Source organism: Bos javanicus, chromosome 9 (genome assembly GCF_032452875.1).
Source record: "Bos javanicus breed banteng chromosome 9, ARS-OSU_banteng_1.0, whole genome shotgun sequence".
Classification (NCBI taxonomy): Eukaryota; Metazoa; Chordata; class Mammalia; order Artiodactyla; family Bovidae; genus Bos; species Bos javanicus.
Window position 1 is genome coordinate 4,541,852 of NC_083876.1, and position 16,215 is coordinate 4,558,066.

The window sequence follows — 16,215 nt, forward strand, 5'->3', positions numbered from 1 at the left end:
GCATATCTGAGGTTATTGATATTTCTCCTGGCAACCTTGATTCCAGCTTGTGCTTCATCCAGTCCAGCATTTTGCATAATATGATCTATAAGTAAGTTAAATAAGCAGGGTGACAATAACAGCCCTGACGTACTCCTTTCTCAATTTGGAACTAGTCAGTTGTTCCATTTTCAGTTCTAACTGTAGCTTCTTGACTTACATACAGATTTCTTAGGAGGCAGGTCAGGTGGCCTGGTATCTCTATCTCTTTCAGAATTTTCCAGTTTGTTGTGATCCACAGAGTCAAAGGCTTTGGCATATTTAATAAAGCAGAAATAGATGTTTTTCTGGAATACTCTTGTGTTTCCAATGATCCAACAGATGTTGGCAATTAGATTTCTGGTTCCTGGGTCTTTTCTAAAACCAGCTTGAACATCTGGATGTTCATGGTTCACATACTCCTGACTCCTGTCTTGGAGAATGTTGAGCATTACTTTCCTAGCATGTGAAATGAGTGAAGTTTTGTGGTAGTTTGAACATTCTTTGGCATTGACTTTCTTTGGAGTTGAAATGAAGCTGACCTTTACCTGTCTTATGGCCATTGCTGAGTTCTCCAATTTGCTGGCATATTGCGTACAGCACTTTCACACCACCATCTTTTAGGATTTGAAAGAGTTCAACTGGAAGTCCATCACCTCCACTAACTTTCTTCATAGTTATGCTTCCTAAGGCCCACTTGAATTCACATATCAGGATGTCTGGCTCTAGGTGAGTGGTCACACCATCGTGATTATCTGGGTCATGAGGTTTTTTTTTTTTTTGTATCAGTTCAGTTCAGTCACTCAGTCATGTCAGACTCTTTGCAACCCCACAAATCGCAGCACGCCAGGCCTCCCTGTCCATCACCAACTCCAGGAGTTCACCCAAACTCATGTCCACTGAGTTGGTGATGGCATCCAGCCATCTCATCCTCTGTTGTCCCCTTCTCCTCCTGCCCCCAATCCCTCTCAGCATCAGGGTATTTTCCAATGAGTCAACTCTTCACACGAGGTGGCCAAGGTACTGGAGTTTCAGCTTTAGCATCAGTCCTTCCAATGAACACCCGGGACTGATCTCCTTTAGAATGGACTGGTTGGATCTCCTTGCAGTCCAAGGGACTCTCAAGAGTCTTCTCCAACATCACAGTTCAAAAGCATCAATTCTTCAGCGCTCAACTTTCTTCACAGTCCAACTTTAACATCCATACATGACGACAGGAAAAACCATAGCCTTGACTAGACGGACTTTTGTTGGCAAAGTAATGTCTCTGCTTTTGAATATGCTATCTAGGTTGGTCATGACTTTCCTTCCAAGGAGTAAGCGTCTTTTAATTTCATGGCTGCAGTCACCATCTGCAGTGATTTTGGAGACCCCCAAAATAAAGTCTGACACTGTTTCCACTGTTTCCCCATCTATTTGCCATGAAGTGATGGGACCAGGTGATCTTAGTTTTCTGAATGTTGAGCTTTAAGCCAACTTTTTCACTCTCCACTTTCACTTTCATCAAGAGGGTTTTTAGTTCCTCTTCACTTTCTGCCATAAGCGTGGTGTCATCTGTATATCTGAGGTTATTGATATTTCTCCCAGCAATCTTTATTCTGGTTTGTGCTTCTTCCAGACCTGCGTTTTTCATGATGCATTCTGCATATAAGTTAAATAAGCAGAGTGACAATATACAGCCTTGACATACTCCTTTTCTTTTCTTTGTTTTGTATAGTTCTATGTATTCTTACCACCTCTTCTTAATATCTTTTGCTTCTGTTAGGTCCCTACCATTTATGTCCTTTTTGTGTCCATATTTGCATGAAATGTAACCTTGGTATGTCTAATTTTCTTTAAGAGATCGCTAGTCTTTCCCAATCTATTGTTTTCCTCTATTTCTTTGCATTAATCACTGAAGAAGGCTTTCTTATCTCTCCTTACTATTCTTTGGAACTCTACATTCAAGTGGATATATCTTTCTTTTTCTCCTTTTTCTTTCCCTTCTCTTCCTTTCATAGCCCTTTGTAAAGCCTCCTCAGACATCCAGTTTGCCTTTTTCATTTGTTTTTCTTGGGGATAGTCTTGATCACTGTCTCCTGCACAATGTCATGAACCTCCATCCATAGTTTTTTTCAGCCACTCTGCCTACCAGATTTAATCCCTTGAACTTATTTGTCACTTCCACTGTGTAGTCATATGGGATTTGATTTAAGTCATTCCTGAATGGTCTAGTGGGTTTCTCTACTTTTTTCAATTTAAGTATGAACTTGGCAATAAGGAGTTTATGATCTGAGCCACAGTCAGGATCCTGTCTTGTTTTTTCTGACTGTATAGAGCTTCTCCATTTTTGTCTGCAAAGAATATAATTAATCTGATTTTGGTGTTGACCAAAATCAGTATTTCAGTATAGACAAGAGTTCACCCAAATGTCTCCACACTTACAATGAAGTCAAATTCTACTCAAGAGCCAGCTAGATTCAGTGCAAGCCACATCATGCTAATTATACAACAAAACAGTAACAAAGCCCTGGACATTCAAAGACAGGCTGTCCAAAGCTATGCCAAACCCGTTAACACCCCAAAACACACTACTGGATACTTCATTGCACTCCAAAGAGAATAGATCCAGCTCCACACACCAGAATACAGACACAAGCTCCCCCAAACAGGAAACCTTAGCTAGCCACTAGTTCCACCCCACCCACAGAGAGCAGACTCCACAATTAAGAGGAACTACGAACTTCCAGCATGCAGAAAGGGCACCTGCAAAATGGTAACCTAAACAAAATGAAAGGCATAGACATATTCAGCAGGTTAAGGAACATGCTAAAAACCCATCAAACCAAACCAAAAAGGGGGAGATAGGGAGTCTACCTGAAAAATGTTTCAGAATAATTATAGTAAAAAAAAGATCCAAAATCCTGAAAAGAAACTGGAGTTACAGATAAATAGACTAGAGTTAAGTATTGAGAAGATGCAAGGAATGTTTAATAAGGACTTAGAAGAAATAAAGAAGAATCAATCAATAATAAATAATCCAATAATTGAGATCAAAAGCACTCTGGGGGGAACCAACAGTAGAATAACCAAGGCAGAAGAGAGGAAAAGTGAGGTGGAAAATAGAATGATGGAAATACATGAAGCAGAGAGGGAAAAAAAAGAATTAAAGAAATTTAGACAATCTCAGAGACCTCTGGGACAATGTTAAACACCCCAACATTTAAATCCTAGGTGTCCAGAAGAAGAAAATGAAAAGAAAGTGCATAGGAAAATACTTGAGGAGATAACAGTCAAAAACTTCCCTAGTATGTGGCAGGAAATAACCAACCAAATCTAAGAAACCCAGAGAGTCCCAAACAGAATAAACCCAGGGCTAAACATGCCAAGACACATATCAAGTAAACTAATAAAGAGCAAATATTGAAAGCAGCATGGGAAAAGCAACAAACACATAAGAGGATCCCCATAAAGGTAACAGCTGATCTTTCAATAGAAACTCTTTAGGCCAAAAGAGAATGGTAGGACATACTTAAAGTGATGAAAGAGAAAAAAAAAAAAACAACAAAAAACTACAACCAAGATTACTCTACCCAGCAAGGATCTCATTCAGATATGAAAGAGAAATCAAAAGCTTTACAGGCAAGCAAAAGCTGAGAGAATGCAGCACCACAAAACCAACTCTTCAACAAATGATAAAGGATCTCCTCTAGACAGGAAACACAGTAAATGTTTATAAAAATGAACCCAAAACAGCAAAGTAAATGATAACAGGTTCATACTTATCAATAGTTACCTTAAATGTAAATCAGTTAAATGTTCCAACCAAAGGACAAAGATAAGCTAATGGATACAAAAACAAGACCCCTATATATGCTGTCTACAAGAAACTCACCTCAAATCCGGGGACACATACAAACCGAAAGTGAAAGGCTGGAAAATACATTTCATGGAAACAGGGACAAAAAGAAAGCAGGAGTAGCAATACTCATACCAGATAAAACATATTTTGTAATAAAAATTGTGATAAGAGACAAAGAAAGACATTACATAATGATCAAAGGATCAATAAAAGAAGAAGATATAGCAATTATAAATATATATGCACCCAACATAGGAGTACCTCAACACATAAGGCAAATGCTAGCAAATATGAAAAGGGAAATTAACAGTAACACAATACCAGGTAACTTTAATACCCCACTAATACTTATGGATACATCAACCAAGCAGAAAATTAGCTGGAAAACACAAGCTCCAAATGATACAATGGACCAGTTATACCTAATTGATATTTATAGAGCATTTCACCCTAAACAGTGGAATTCACCTTTTTTTCTCACATTAACATTGGACATTCTCCAGGAGAGACCACATCCTGAGCTATAAATATAGCCTTGGTAAATTTTTATTTAAAATGAAATAATTCCAAGCATCTTTTCTGGTCACAATGCAGTAAGATTAGATGTCAATTACAGGGAAAAACAACAACAACAACAACAACAGTGTATCCTAAAGGAAATCAGTCCTGAATACTCATTAGAAGGACTGATGTTGAAACTCCAATGCTTTTACCACCTGATGTGATGACCTGACTCACTAGTGAAGACCCTGATGCTGTGAAAGGTTGAAGGTGGGAGAAGAAGGGGATGACAGAGGATGAAATGGTTGGATGGCATCACTGACTCGATGGAAATGAGTTTAAGTTTCTGGAGTTGGTGATGGGCAAGGAAGCCTGGTGTGCTGCAGTCCATAGAGTTGCAAAGAGTCAAACACGGCTGAGTGACTGAACTGAACAGGGGAAAATGCAAATATATAGAGACTAAATAACTCGCTTCTGAATAACCAACAGATCATGGAAGAAATCAAAATATCAGAAACAAATGAAAATGAAAACATGGAAACCCAAAACCTATGGGATTCAAAAAAGCCGTGCTAAGAGGGAGGTTAAAAACAATACAAATCTACCTCAAGTAACAAGAGAAACATAAAATAAACAACCTAACTTTACACCTAAAGCAACTAGATAAAGAAGGAAAGAAGAACCCCAAAGTTAGTAGAAGGAAATAAATAAAAATCAGAGCAGAAATAAATTAAAAATAAACAAAAAAGACTTTAGCAAAAATCAACAAAACTAAAATCTGATTCTTTGAGAACATAAGTTAAATAGACAAACCATTAGCTAGACTCGTCAAGGAAAAAAGGGAGAAAAATAAAATGAATAAACTTAGAAACGAAAATGGAGAAATCACAACAGACAGCACAGAAATACAAAGGATCATAAGAGATTACCAGAAGCCAATAAAATGGACAACTTAGAAGAAACAAACAAATTATTAGAAAAGTATAACCTTCCAAATGTGATCCAGGAAGTAACAGAAAATCTTAACAGATCCATCAAAGCCATGGAAATCAAAGTTGTAATCAGAAATCTTCCAAGAAACAAAAGCCCAGGACCAGAAGGCTTCACAGGTGAATTATACCAAAAATTCAGAGAAGAGCTGACACCTATCCTACTCAAACTCTTCCAGACAATTGCAGAGGAAGCTAAACCCCAAAACTTATTCTATGAGGGCACCATCACCCTAATACCAAAACCAGACAAAAATGTCACACACACACACAAATAATAATAATAAAACTACAGACCAATATCCCTGATGAAAAGAGATGTAGGTATGCTGAAAGAAATTCTAGCAAACATAATTGAACAATATATTTAAAAGACCAGACATGAAGACCAAATGGGCTTTATCCCAGGGATGCAAGGATTCTCCAAACATTTGCAAATCAATCAATGTGATACACCATACTAACAAATTAAAAGATTAAAAACATATGATTATTTTAATGGATGAAGAGAAAGTCTTTGACAAAATTCAACACCTATTTATGATAAAAACTCTCTAGAAAGCAGGCAGAGAAGAAACATACCTCAACATAATAAAAGCCATATATGACAAACCCACAGCAAATATTATCAGCAATGGCAAAAATTTGAAAGCATTTTCCTTAAAACCAGGAACAAGAAAAGGGTACCCACTCTCACCACTACTATTTAACATAATTTTGAAAGTCCTAGCCACAGCAATCAGAGAATAATAGAAATAACAGTTATCAAGGTTGGAAAAGAAGAATAAAACTCTCACTGTTTGCAGATGACATGATCCTGTACATAGAAAACCGTAAAGACACCACCAGAAAATTACAAGAGCCATTCAATGCATATAATAAAGTTGTAGGGTATAAACTTAATACGCAGAAATTCCTTCCATTTCTCTACACAAACAAAGAGTAAACAGAAAGAGAAATTAAGGAAACAGTCCCATTCACCATTGCAATGAAAACAATGAAATACTTAGGAATACAGTTACCTAAAGAAACAAAGATATATATATGAAACTATAAAACACTGATGAAAGAAATCAAAGAGGACACAAATAGATGGAGAAATATACCATGCTCATGAATTGGAAGAATCAGTATACTGAAAATGAGTGTAACCCCCAAAGCAATCTATAGAGTTAATGCAATCCCTATAAAGGTATCAACGGTATTTTTCACAGAACTAGAACAAATAATTTCACAATTTGTATTGAAACACACACAAAAAACTTGAATAGCCAAAGTAGTCTTGAGAAAGAAGAATGGGACTGGAAGAATCAACTTGCCTGATTTCAGACTACACTACAAAGCTACAGTCATCAAGACAGTATGGTACTGGCACAAAGACAGAAATATAGATCAATGGAACAAAATAGAAAGCCCAGAGATAAATAGACACACCTATGGATAACTTATCATTAACAAAGGAGTCACAGATATGCAATAGAGAAAAGGCAATCTCTTTAGCAAGCTGTGCTAGAAAAACTGGTCATCAACCCTTAAAAGAATGAAACTAGAACAGTTTCAAACACCGTGCACAAAAATAAACTCAAAATAGATTAAAGATCTAAATGTAAGACCAGAAACTATAAAACTCCTAGAAGAAAACATAGGCTGAACCCCCTGACATAAATCACAGCGAGATCCTGTATGACTCACCTCCCATTGTAATGGAAATAAAAAAAATAAAAATAAACAAATGGGACCTAATTAAACTAAAAAGTTTTTGCACAATGAAGGAAACTATAAAGAAGGTGAAAAGGCAGCCTTCAGAATTGGAGAAAATAACAGCAAATGAAACAGCTGACAAAGAATTGTTATACAAAATATACAAGCAGCTCATGCATCTCAATTCCACCAGAATAAATGACCCAATCAAAAAAATGGGCCAAAAAACCAAACAGACATTTCTCTAAAGAAGACATACAGATGGCTTCAGCAATATGTGAACCGTGAACTTCCTAATGTTCAAGCTGGTTTTAGAAAAGGCAGAGGAACCAGAGATCAAATTGCCAACATCCACTGGATCATGGAAAAAGCAAGAGAGTTCCAGAAAAGCGTCTATTTCTGCTTCATTGAGTATGCCAAAGCCTTTGACTGTGTGGATCACAATAAACTGTGGAAAATTCTGAAAGAGATGGGAATACCAGACAACCTGACCTACCTTTTGAGAAACCTGTATGCAGGTCAGGAAGCAACAGTTAGAATTGGACATGGAACAACAGACTGGTTTCAAATAAGAAAAGGAGTATGTCAAGCCTGTATATTGTTGCCCTGCTTATTTAACTTCTATGCAGAGTACATCATGAGAAACGCTGGGCTGGAAGAAGCACAAGCTGGAATCAAGATTGCCGCGAGAAATAACAATAACCTCATATATGCAGATGACACCACCCTTATGGCAGAAAATGAAAAGGAACTAAAAAGCCTCTTGATGAAAGTGAAAGTGGAGAGTGAAAAAGTTGCCTTAAGTCTCAACATTCAGAAAATGAAGATCATGGCATCCAGTCCCATCACTTCATGGGAAATAGATGGGAAAACAGTGGAAACAGTGTCAGACTTTATTTTTTGGGCTCCAAAATCACTGCAGATGGTGACTGCAGCCATAAAATTAAAAGATGCTTACTTCTTGGAAGGAAAGTCATGACCATCCTAGATAGCATATTCAAAAGCAGAGACGTTACTTTGCCAACAAAGTCTGTCTAGTCAAGGCTATGGTTTTTCCTGTGATCATGTATGGATGTGAGAGTTGGACTGTGAAGAAGGCTGAGTGCAGAAGAATTGATGCTTTTGAACTGTGGTGTTGGAGAAGACTCTTGAGAGTCCCTTGGACTGCAAGGAGATCCAACTAGTCCATTCTGAAGATCAGTCCTGGGATTTCTTTGGAAGGAATGATGCTGAAGCTGAAACTCCAGTACCTTGGCCACCTCATGTGAAGAGTTGACTCATTGGAAAAGACTCTGATGCTGGGAGGGATTGGGGCAGGAGAAGAAGGGGACAACAGAGGATGAGATGGCTGGATGGCATCACTGACTCGATGGACATGAGTCTGAGTGAACTCCAGGAGTTGGTGATGGACAGGGAGGCCTGGTGTGTTGCGATTCATGGTGTCGCAAAGAGTTGGACACGCCTAAGTGACTGAACTGAACTGAACTGAAATACATGAAAAGATGCTCAACATCACTCATTATTAGAGAAATGCAAATCAAAACCACAATGAGGTAACATCTCATGCCGTTCAGAATGGCTGCAATTAAAAAGCCTACAAACAATAAATGCTGGAGAGGGTGTGGAGAAAAGGGTATCCTTTTACACTGTTGGTGGGAATGCAGACTAATACAACCACTATGGAGAACAGCGAGGGGATTGCTTAAAAAACTGACAATAGAACTGCCATACGACCCGACAATCCCCCTACTTGTCACACACACTGAGGAAACCTTAACTGAAAGATACACATGCATCCCAATGTTCATTGTAGCTGTTAATTACTGTTTAAATAGTTAGGACATAGAAGCAAGCTAAATTCCCATCAGCAGGTGAATGGATAAGGGAGTTGTGGCACATATACACAATGGAGTATTATTTATTAAAAATAACACATTTTAATCAGTTCTAATATGATGGGTGAAACTGGAGCATATTATACAGTGAAGTAAGCTGAAAAGAGTAACACCAATACATTAAATTAACACACACACACACACACACACACACATATATAGCAATTAGATAGATGTTAATGATGACCCTATATGCAAAACAGCAAAAGAGACACAGATATAAAGAACAGAGGTTTGGGACTATGTTGTAGAAGGCGAGGGTGGGATGACTTGAGAGAACGGTATTGAAACATGTATATTAACATATGTAAAATAGATGACCAGTGCAAGTTCAGTGCATGAAACAGGGCACTCAAACCTGGTGCTTTAGGACAACCTAGAGGGATTGGGTGGGTAGGGAGTTGGGAGTGGGATTCAGGACGGGGGGACACATGTATACCTGTGGCTTATTCATGCCAATGTATGGCAAAAACCACCACAGTATTGTAAAGTAATCAGCCTCCAATTAAAATTAATTAATTAATTAAAAAATCAACATCCAGTTATCAATACTTTTAATTAGGTCACTTTTACCTTATAATGTTTTACTCACTAATACAAATAATAGTAAATATGGTTGTTTCTAACATATTACTTGTTTCTCAATATTATACAATAAATAACTTTCAAAATTTAAAAATGTATATCTCAGAACAATTCACAATTTAAATTGCCTTTCAATTGGTAGTCACTATATTTTACAAAAGCATGTTTTATCTAAATTTGGTCTATTATACTTAAAATAGTTCAACTTCATGTAAATATTAAATTTTAACACATATCTTTCATCGTATTCTCTTAAAAATTTCTGTAATTATAAAATTGTATATAAGGTAAAATTATTGTTTTTGAATTAAAGGAGGAGTAATACAGTGCTTTTAATACTTTCAATCAGTCTATCAGCATTCAATAAAGATTGAACGTTTTAAATTTCATTAATGAAAGGTAAATTATATTTGATTAACTTATTTGTTAGTATACTAACGCAAATATATGGAATTTAGAAAGATGGTAACAATAACCCTGTATACGAGACAGCAAAAGAGACACTGATGTATAGAACAGTCTTATGGACTCTGTGGGAGAGGGAGAGGGTGGGAAGATTTGGGAGAATGGCATTGAAACATGTGAAACGTCATGTATGAAACGAGATGCCAATCAAGGTTCAATGCACGATGCTGGATGCTTGGGGCTGGTGCACTGGGACGACCCAGAGGGATGGTGTGGGGAGGGAGGAGGGAGGAGGGTTCAGGATGGGGAACACATGTATACTAATTAAATAATTTTCTATTAAAGAAAAAAAAGAAAAAAGAAAAAGAGTTTAGCTGGTTAGATAATCCCAGCTTTACTGTTTTTCCTCAGGAAAAAAATAAAATAAAATGCTTTTCAATCTGTGTTTCAAACAGTCACTCGATAATCGCTGTTATTATTCATTTTTAAAGAGAACTTGGAGCAAAGTTTTTAAAAAGGCAAAAATTCAATTCATTTTTCAAATATATCATTTTGTAACTTACTGGCCTTGCCTCTTTTGCCCAGTTCACCAGTGCTGCTGTTAATGCTTCCTGTCATACCAATTCATTCCATATTTGAATGTTATATATTCTATTTTTCTAAAGATCAATTCTCCTTTAAAACCTGCCCAGCAGTGGGGTGGCCTGGAATAATTCAGGAGGTAAGAAGAAAAGGCTTCTAAATGATTAAATTGAAAATATCAATGTCAGAGTATTGAAAAGACTTTTGGATATAAGCATCCTATGTCTATATCCATGTATGCATAGAATATAGAATATATAGGCATATAGACATAAGATATATAGGATATATATATATAGGAAACATAGCATATATATAGGAAATATAGGATATATATATATGATATATATATATATATATAACTTTCTAATTTCTTTTCAATTATTGGATGCAGAATACCACCAAATCTTCTAGGACTTAAAAGTCCTTTTTTAGGATCTGGAGGAAAATGGAAAAGAATGTATATATATATATATATATGTATATAATTAATCCCCTTTTAGGTAGCCTAATCCTCATGATGAAATGCTTAGAAATGTTTAGAAAGTTTCTACCTGCTAGAAATTTCCTTTTACACTCACTATGCATAACTGCCTTTGATTATCTATTCTAAAATTATTTGATTAGAATTACTCCTCAGGGCTAAAGTATGGATACATACACCCACTTTGCTGTTAATAATGTCCAAAAACAAGCAAGGAGAGCAGGCAACTCGCTTGCTCACAGCAGAAGAATTGTGCCAGAATTCTGTTAAATAATTCCCTATGAGAATATGGACACAAATGTTCCAAAACCAATATCTTTTTGTAAATGCCCTTAGGACTAATTCATATCTGGCAGACCGCCTCAATGTGGACTGCTTAATTAGAAATTGAATTTCTAAAAAAAAAAACAAAAAAGAAAAGAAATTGAATTTCTTCTTCATGTGCATTTTTCTACATACAAGTCATAGTAATTGTCTGAATCAATTAGTATGAAACTGTACTACAAACACATATATTAAATTCTTGAAAACTATGTGCAACTTAAAACTATATAAAACTTCTTTTACAGAGAAGTCAGGATGATTAAAGGAACTAGCAGAAATACATTGAGCTAATATCATTATTTTGTAGGATGAAAGTTTAAACTTCTGTACAAAAAAGTGGTCATTTGAGGGTGATACTAATTGCAAAAGACACTTCCTGCAGTTCTGGTGGAATGCATAGCCTTTCAGAAATTGTTTAGCTTTGATTCAAACTTTGAAAGCAAAAAATGGAATACTTCTTTATTTTCTCAAGTATGCTTCTTAACCATAGTTATTATTTTAAGAATGATTTACTTTTATCACAGAACTCATTTTAGTAGCAAATGGATTGGTCTGAAGAGGTGGTTCCTCAATCTTAATACAAAGTGACTTATTCATTACTTCTGGAATATTTCAAGATTCAATTGATAAGAATATTCAGAATTTATATTTAAAGACTAGTTTAGAACCATGGAATTTTAAAAACAGAGAGAAAGGGACATAGGCATATACATTATATTTGGAGAGGCAATACATACAATTAATGGAAACACACAAAAATAAACATAGACAAAACTCTTTGTTTAAGAGCTCTATAATATTAGTAAAATCCTTGGAGATTGAAAGCATCCCCTTCATAATCTCAGAGTAATGAATTGGATTCCTCTTTAAAACATAGATGTGAAAAAAAAATATATATATAGTATTATTTATTGTTTTCTTCAAATTAAATATATGTATATCCTGAAAAATGGAGGATTCCAATTTACAAATATTGAACAATCTTGAGGAGCAACTTCAAAATTACATCTCCATTTTTTGGCCAAGTTTTTAATATTACCTGAGAATACACATGAATTCAGGCATGCTGTTTATATAAGGATATGAAAATGCAAGTTTGAAAGACTATAAAATATCTCATTTTCTTTCTTTCCTTAGAAGAGTTAAAAAATAAGTTGGAAAATGAAGTGTCTTGCCACTATGCACACACTCACATGCACTTACATACACACACACTTAACCTCTTCAAAATACGAGGTGTTTTTGGTTTGTTTTCCTTAAAAATAATTTGTACATTAACTTTTACAATAAGCTAAGTGAAAGCTTAACATAATATATATTGACTCTATATTCAGCTCAGAGGGTAAAGTGTCTGCCTGAAAGGTGGGAGGCCTAAGCCTGAGTTCGATCCCTGGGTCCGAAAGATCCCCTGGAGAAAGAAATGGCAATCCACTCCCGTACTCTTGCCTGGAAAATCCCATGGATGAAGAAGCGTGGTGTAGGCTACTGTCCATGGAGTCACAAAGAGTCAGACATGACTGAGCGACTTCACATTCTTTGTTTCTATATTTTTAAGCATATCACCAGGAGAAATTTGATCAAATTGGATGGAATACTGATACTATGCTAACATCTGGTACCAGTGATGCTAACAGATAAGGCCAGAGGGGCACATAATATACTGTAAAGTTAGGTTTGCTACAAGAAAAATGCATGTCCTTCCTAAAGTAAATTGTCCCCTACTTGGAGCTGCAAATTTCACTCTTGAAACATTTTTCTAATGTGGAAATTCAGGGATCCCAGCACAGGAGAAAGGGCAGCAGTGTTGGCTTTTGCTAGGACCCTGCTGGAGTCTGTATGATCCAGTCCACATAAATGAATCAAACCATGGGCAGGGTAATGGAAGAATGGGCCAGTTCGAGAATAGGTAGGTTTTCTTTAGCAGTTATCTTAGTTTAAAACACATAATACCAATATACTCTTATTGCTTATTACTGTCACAGAGTTTAGTACAACTTTATAGATGAGAGTTTTGGGTATACAAGAAGAATCTCTGTAAATTTCAATCAATGTTCATTTGATAAAATTTTTTCTCACATTGTGCTGTTTAACTTATTCTCTGGTTTCCTCTCTGGGAAGATGCTATGCAGGCCTGGAATGCAAGAAGTTTGGATTCTCCACTAAGACAACTTTTGAGTTCAGTTCAGTCGTTCAGTCATGTCTGACTCTTTGCGACTCCATGAATTGCAGCACGCCAGGCCTCCCTATCCATCACCAACTCCCAGAGTTCACTCAGACTCACCTCCATCGAGTCAGTGATGACATCCAGCCATCTCATCCTCTGTCGTTCCCTTCTCCTCCTGCCCCCAATCCCTCCCAACATCAGAGTCTTTTCCAAAGAGTCAACTCTTCGCATGAGGTGGCCAAAGTACTGGAGTTTCAGCTTTAGCATCATTTCTTCCAAAGAAATCCCAGGGCTGATCTTCAGAATGGACTGGTTGGATCTCCTTGCAGTCCAAGGGACTCTCAAGAGTCTTCTCCAACACCACAGTTCAAAAGCATCAATTCTTCTGCACTCAACCTTCTTCACAGTCCAACTCTCACATCAATACATGACCACAGGAAAAACCATAGCCTTGACTAGACAAATCTTTGTTGGCAAAGTAATGTCTCTGCTTTTGAATATGCTATCTAGGATGGTCATGACTTTCCTTCCAAGGAGTAAGCGTCTTTTAATTTCATGGTTGCAGTCACCATCTGCAGTGATTTTGGAGACCCCCAAAATAAAGTCTGACACTGTTTCCACTGTTTTCCCATCTATTTGCCATGAAGTGATGGGACCAGATGCCATGATCTTCGTTTTCTGAATGTTGAGCTTTAAGGCAACTTTTTCACTCTCCACTTTCACTTTCATCAAGAGGCTTTTTAGTTCCTTTTCACTTTCTACCATAAGGGTGGTGTCATCTGCATATTTGAGGTTATTGTTATTTCTCCCGGCAATCTTGATTCCAGCTTGTGCTTCTTCCAGCCCAGCGTTTCTCATGATGTACTCTGCATAGAAGTTAAATAAGCAGGGTGACAATATACAGGCTTGACGTACTCCTTTTCCTATTTGGAACCAGTCTGTTGTTCCATGTCCAGTTCTAACTGTTGCTTCCTGACCTGCATATAGGTTTCTCAAGAGGCAGGTCAGGTGGTCTGGTATTCCCATCTCTTGAAGAATTTTCCACAGTTTATTGTGATCCACACAGTCAAAGGCTTTGACATAGTCAATAAAGCAGAAATAGATGCTTTTCTGGAACTCTGTTACTTTTTTGATGATCCAGCAGATGTTGGCAATTTGATCTCTGGTTCCTCTGCCTTTTCTAAAACCAGCTTGAACATCAGGAATTTCACGGTTCACGTATTGCTGAAGCCTGGCTTGGAGAATTTTGAGCATTAATTTACTAGCATGTGAGATGAATGCAATTTTATGGTAGTTTGAGCATTTTTCAGAATTGCCTTTCTTTTGGATTGGAATGAAAACTGACCTTTTCCTGTCAACTTTAGTTTGTTTCTAAATGTAGAATTTTTTTCTCGGGTAGAATTAGTCAGAACCTGCTTGGTCTCACTCCTGCAATTCCTGGAGGCCTGAGTTGAACATTTTCATTAAGAAAATAGATTAAAAGAGATCTTCCAGTGTATCCCTCCTCTCCCCCCCAAAAAAAAAATTCTAGATTACACACACATGCCTCACCCTCAGACACACACACTCAGCTCCTAAGTGATCAAGCAGCGTAAAGTGGGAATGCTATTTGTTACTTTAAACCTTCTTCCCAGATTCCTGTGTTGTTGATTCTAACCAAATAACTCACATTTTGTATGTGCAACTTCTGTGTGTGTGTGTGTGTGTGTATATATAACTACTATGTATATCTGTTTCTACTGTATATGTGCTAATTATGGACATACACACTTAGTCTATTATCTATGTCTCATCTATCTATTTATTTACATTTATTTTTTACTGGGTTAGTGAGTTTGACGAGGAATGTGTAGGAGAGATGGTTAGGGAAAAGCAAATTGTTTGATTAAACTTAAATCTTGCATCTTTAAGCCAATAAGAGACAGTCCTGTCTAACTGTATTTGTGAATGTGTGTATTGTCTTAGATTTAGTTCGGTCTCAAAAAAGATCTCTTTTGTCTTCTAGTCATTCTAGTCATGCTGAAATGAAATATTTCTTTTTTTTTGATTCTGTCCTTTCCTACGTAGAGCTGAGAAAAGCCTTATATTTCCTTAAGAACTGATACTTTCTTCCATAATTACATTCATTAACTTATCTTCTGGTTGTTTGTGTTAACCTCAAAAACAGATATTTGGAAACAGTTGCATCCTGAAAACTGACCTTGAAATTAAAAAAAAAAAAAATCATTGCTTATGTACATTTTCATAGCGACTAGTTAGCCCATTTTGTATTGAAATAGAACATATTAATTTGATTGGGAACATGTGTACATCCATGGCAGATGGATGTTGATGTATGGCAAAACCAATACAATATTGTAAAGTAAATAAATAAATTAATAATAATAATAAATAAATAAATAAATGTGGAAAAATGTTACAACTTTATCTAATTGGCCTCCCCTATAATAAGGCAAAACTTGTGCTTGTTAGAGTATATTTGCCTCATAAAATATATAAAAAGTCAGTGGCTCAGAAGAATACAAAGGCAACAAGAAGAGGGCATTGAATATAATGGTCCAACAACCTCATATTTTATTCTGGTGTATACTAATTTATTTTTTAAATGAGAAAATTAAAACTATTAAATAATTATGATAATTCATTTGTCTTAAAGTGGTTTGTGGGCATATCTGGTTAAAATTTGAGTTTAGCAAAATTACTCTTTTATATATCTTCAACATTAT